Genomic DNA, 6,059 nt, shown 5'->3' on the forward strand with positions numbered 1-6,059 from the left:
GAAGCTTCACTATTCCTTGTACCATTGGAAAATTGTCATTTGATAAATGCTTATATGACTTGGGGGCTAGCATCAATCTGATGCCTTTGTCAATCTTCAAGAAGTTGGACTTACCTAATCCAAAACCTACTTATATGACTCTGCAGCTGGCTGATCATTCTATTACATATCCGCGAGGCATTGTTGAGAATGTTTTGGTCAAGGTGGATAAACTCATCTTTCCTGCTGATTTTGTAATTCTTGATTTCGAGGAGAATAAGAAGATTCCCATAAACTTGGGAAGACCGTTCTTGGCTACTGGCCAAACCTTGATAGATGTGTAGAAGGGTGAGCTCACCATACGAGTTCTGGATCAGGATGTAACTTTTAATATGTTCAATGCCATTAAATTCCCTACGGAAAATGAGGAGTGCTTAAAGGTGGAGTTGGTCGATTCTGTAGTTACTTCAGAACTTGATCAATTGCTAAGGTCAAATGCTTAGAAAAGGCCTTGTTAGGGAATTCTGATAATGAAGATGATGAAGGTGATGAGCAATTGTAATATCTGAATGCTTCTCCCTGGAAGAGGAAGATGGATATATCTTTTGAGTCTCTTGGAATTGAAGAGCTGAACAAATCTCCCAAGCGCTTCAAGCCATCTATTGAGGAAGCTCCTACACTTGAGCTTAAACCATTACATGAACACTTAAGGTATGTATTTGTAGGTGATGCATCTACTTTGCCTGTTATTATTGTATCTGACCTTTCAGGTAGTGATAAGGAAAAACTCTTAAGAATTCTAAGAGAGTTCAAATCGGCAATTGGATGGACGATATTAGATATTAAGGGAATCGGTCCTTCTTATTGTATGCATAAAATTCTGCTAGAGGAAGATAACAAGCCTACTGTTGAGCAACAAAGAAGTCTCAATGCGATCATGAAAGAAGTTGTGAAGAAGGAAATTCTCAAATGGCTGGATGCAGGGATCATCTATCCCATTTCTGACAGTTCTTGGGTGAGTCCAGTTCAGTTTGTGCTGAAGAAAGGAGGTATCGTCGTTGTTGCTAATGAGAAGAATGAGCTCATTCCTACTCGAACAGTCACGGGGTGGAAAGTTTGCATGGATTACAGGAAGCTGAACAAGGCCACGAGAAAAGATCACTTCCCTCTGACATTTATTGATCAGATGCTTGACAGATTGGATGGGCATGAGTACTATTGTCTTCTGGATGGCTATTCGGGCTATAATCAGATTTGCATTACTCCGGAAGATCAGGAAAATACTACTTTCACTTATCCATTTGGTACTTTCTCCTTTAGAAGAGTTTCTTTTAGTTTGTGTGGGGCACCGACCACATTTCAGAGATGCATGATGGCTATCTTCTCTAACATGATTGGTCAGAATGTGGAGGTGTTCATGGACGACTTCTCTGTGTTTGGCGTATCGTTTGATGAGTGCTTGCTGAATCTTGGCGACGTTCTTAAAAGGTGTGTTGAGACCAATTTGGTTCTCAACTAGGAGAAATGTCACTTTATAGTGCGACAAGGAATTATTCTTGGTCACAAGGTCTCTAGTAAGGGTCTTGAGGTGGACAAGGCCAAGGTGGGGTCATTGAAAAACTCTCCCACCAATTTCTGTTAAGGGAGTTCACAACTTTCTTGGACATGCGGGTTTCTATAGGCGGTTCATCAAGGATTTTTCAAAAATTTCTAAACCTTTGTGCAATCTTATGGAGAAGGATATCTAGTTCAAGTTTGATGACGAGTGCCTAGTTGCTTTTGAGTTCTTGAAGAAGAGTTTAATCACGGCACCTATCATAACTGCACCTGATTGGAATGAACCTTTTGAGATGATGTGCGATGCAAGTGACTATGCAGTTGGAGCAGTTCTGGGGCAGAGAAAGAACAACATATTTCATGTGGTCTACTATGCTAGTAAGATCCTAAATGGTACTCAATTGAATTACACTACTACTGAGAAAGAACTTCTGGCTATTGTCTACTGTTTTGAGAAGTTTCGATCTTATTTACTTGAGACGAAGGTGATAGTTTTCACTGATCACGCTGTAATTCGATATCTCATCTCGAAGAAGGACTCGAAGCCTAGATTGATTAGATGGGTTCTTTTGCTTCAGGAGTTTGAATTAGAGATCAAGAACAGAGAATGTACTGAGAATCAAGTTCTTGATCATCTCTCGTATTTGGAAGATCCAAGTGCAACTTCATAGGATAAGACATTGATAAATGAGTCTTTTCCCGATGAGTAGCTGTTTCGAGTGCAAGAGGAAGAACCGTGGTTTGCAGCTATTGTGAACTACCTTGTGAGTAATATCATACCTCCATACTTGTCGTTCGCTCAAAGGAAGAAGTTTCTTCATGAGGTAAAGTGGTACATGTGGGATGAACCATATCTGTTTAGGCAAGGAGCTGACTAAATCATCAGGAGATGTATTTCGTACAGAGAAACGAGGGGAATCTTGTGAGACTATCATTAGACTATTTATGGAGGCCACTATTGTGGAGAGAAGACAACAGCTCGGGTCCTTCAACTGGGATTCTTCTAGCCTACATTGTTTAAGGATGCGCATCACTTTGTTTTTAAGTGTGATCGATGCCAGCGTGTGGGTAATATGTTCAATAGGGATGAGATGCCTCTTAATATGCTTCTCAAGGTTGAAGTCTTCGATGTTTGGGGAATCGACTTCATGGGGCCGTTTGTCTCATCTTGCAATAATCAGTATATCTTGTTGGCGGTCAATTATGTGTCGAAATGGGTGGAAGTTAAGACTTTGCCGACAAATGATGCGAAGGTAGTGCTTAAGTTTCTTCATAAGCAGATATTCACACGATTTGGGACTCCAAAAGTCATAATCAGTGATGAGGGATTGCATTTTTGCAATAGCAAGTTCACTGACATGATGTAAAGGTATAATATAAATCATCGCATTGCAACAGCCTACCATCCTCAGATTGATGGTCAAGCTGAGGTGTCGAATAGGGAGATCAAACGTATTCTATAGAAAGTTGTGTGTCCATCAAGGAAGGATTGGTCTTTGAAACTTGATGAAGCTGTTTGGGCATATTGAACAACATACAAGACTTCGTTGGAAATGTCGTCATTTCAGCTGATTTATGGTAAGGGGTGTCATTTGCCTGTGGAGCTCAAGCATAAAGTATATTTGGCTTTGAAGAAGTTGAACCTTGATTTAGATGCAGCTGGTAAGAAGAGAATGCTTCAATTGAATGAACTCGACGAATTTCGGCTTCAAGCGTATGAAAATAACCAAATGTACAAGGAAAAAGTCAAGAGGTGGTACGATAGGGGTCTAGTGCTCAAGTCATTTATGTCGGGACAACAAGTTCTGTTATTTAACTCCCTTCTCTGTCTTTTTCCTGGAAAATTGAAGTCGAGATGGTCAGGGCCTTTCATAATCAAAACTCTGTTTCCGCATGGAGCTGTGGAGATTTTTGAGAATGATCTAGGCCAAGCATTCAAGATAAATGGTCAGAAGTTGAAGCACTACTATGGGAATACGACAAACCGTGAGGTGGTTAGTGCCGTTTTATTGTCTACTTGATCTCGAGATTCTACGTCAAGCTAGCGACCTAAACCAAGCTCTTCTTGGGAGGCAACCCAAGTTTTTTGTACATTAGTAGGTAGAGTAAGCAGAAAGCAAATAGAAAAATACAAAAAAATCAGAAAAACAGAAAATATTAGGGCCAACTACAGTAGCACGGAGCGCCCGCGCTGTAGAGCGGGGCGGCTGCGCTGAAAATCTAGAAACTGCGCGGCCGCGCTGCCTGGCGGGGCGGCCGCGCTGAAATGTCAGTAGCACGGCGCACCCGCACCAAGGTCGCGTGCGGCCGCGCTGGGTCCCTGTGTTCGAAAAAAATACATGGCAAAAAAGAAGAGAAATTCGGGATTTTTAATATAAAATCAATTCCCACCCGAATTTTACTCTTCCACATCCTAAATTTCCCTCTCCAAATCAAACCCATTATTCCCATTATTCCCATAATCAATTCCCACTACTTTTCCATAACTAATTCTCTCCCAATCTCCTATATATACATACACTTATACACAAACTTCTCCATCACTTCTCGAAACTCTTAAACACACAATCTCCCAAAAAGATAGCGAACTCAAGTAAGCAGCAGCACCACCGATTCTTTGAGTGCAGGTGGTGTGAGGTCGAGGTTTTCAACTCCCGAGGCTGAGGAGGAGTATATGAGGCTGCTTTCGAAGCCTATAGCTAAGGAGCGTGGTTTTCTACCATCGGGGAAAGATGGTAAGTTATTGGAGATGATCTTGGAGATGGGCTGGGTTGTTTTCTGCGAGACACCCGCTGCTGTGCCCATGAGTTTGGTGCATGAGTTTTATACTAATGTTATGGCGAAGAAGAACGGTTTCATGGTGGTGAGGGGGATGACGGTGGACTACAGTGCTGTGGCGATTCGTAGGGTGATTGAGTAGCCCGAGAGGAAGGAGGAGCAGGAGAACTGGAACGAGAAAACTCCGGAGGAGTTTAAGTTGGATTGGATTGTTGCTACCCTGTGTGTGCCTGAGACTCATTGGAAGTTCAAAAAGGACACAGATGAGTATGCCACGTTCCCTGCTTCGTGCATGAATAGGTTTGCACGTGCATGGAATTCTTTTATTTGTGCTAATATCATGCCATCTTCTCATGTACATGAGATTATTATGGTGCGTGCGTTTTTGTTGTGGGGTATTCTGCAGAGAGACTATGTGGATCTTGGGATGGTGATCCCTCAGGGTATTATGAGGTTCTTACGAGGGAGTACTACGAGTTTGATACCCTATACGTCCATTGTGACGAAGTTGTGTGTGGCGGTTGTTGGCGTTCGTTGGCCCGCACATGAGCAGCTGCATCTCCCTAGTGCTCCGATTGATAGTTCGACATTGTTGAATATGACAAAGTGGTATGGTGGGAAGCCCGATCCTAAGGGGCTTGGTTATTCTTATGACCATCCGCCAGGTGGAAGGCCAGCGAATCAGAATCATGCTGGTGGGGCTTCGCAGGCTCATCGAGCAGCATGGAGAGCTCAGTTGGGAGACGAGGCTGGTCCTTCGGGATCGTAGCAGCAGCAGCAGGAGGAAGCACATGGCAGTGCTAGTTTGAGTACGATGCAGTATAAGCGTTTAGCTAGGAGGATGGATGTGATGCATGACATCCATAGCAGGTTTGCATATGACCTCACCCAGGCGATGGGGACTGCTTTCACAGCCACAAGAGTTGATATCCAGTGGCCAATATTCGGTGAGGATTCCGTGTATCCGCCTCCAGACACTCCTGACACTCCACCCCTTGAGGCTGATGATTCTGGTTCTGATTAGGTATGCCTGATTTCTTGCTATTACCTTCATTGAGGACAGTGAATATTCTAAGTTTGGGGGTAGTAGTTAATGATTTATGTGTTTTATGTGAGTCGCATATAGTTGCATATTCATGCTAGTTTAGTTCATATAGTTGCATATTTTCCATGTAGTAGTTTTTTATTATTTTTGTAGTTCTTATGATAATTTGTTCATATAGTTCCATGCATTTGCATAATAACATGATCCCTTAGATGATTTTGCCGATTAATTTGTGATATTGATGCTAGTGTAGTGATGTCGTGTTTAGTGATGTTAAGTCTTATCGAGTTGATTTGCTTGCTAGATACAATTGTATTTCACTAAGTCTTATAGGTTGCTTGAGGGTTAGATCATGGTCATGGTTTATTTGTTTGTCGAGGTTTAATCGCTTATTTATATTTAGAATTTAGGATATTTTCTTAATAATTAAATAACATGAATATTTAAAAATTGGAGAAATTTGGATTTCATTGCTAATTGTTGTGGCTAGGTGTCAAATGGCTAGTAGCCGGCTCATATTTTTATGAGTAGTCTAGGATTGAATGAGATGGAGCGAAACGCTTTCATTTAGAAATTGTTGAAAAAAAAGAAAAAAAAAGAAAAAAAAAAGAAAATAAAAAAAATATGTGTTTATGCATAATTGATCACGAGTGGGCTCTTTAATACTCGAGTTATTAAGTTCTTAGGGGACTTTGTGCCT

Source organism: Apium graveolens, chromosome 5, assembly GCF_009905375.1.
Source record: "Apium graveolens cultivar Ventura chromosome 5, ASM990537v1, whole genome shotgun sequence".
In the NCBI taxonomy this organism is placed as follows: domain Eukaryota; kingdom Viridiplantae; phylum Streptophyta; class Magnoliopsida; order Apiales; family Apiaceae; genus Apium; species Apium graveolens.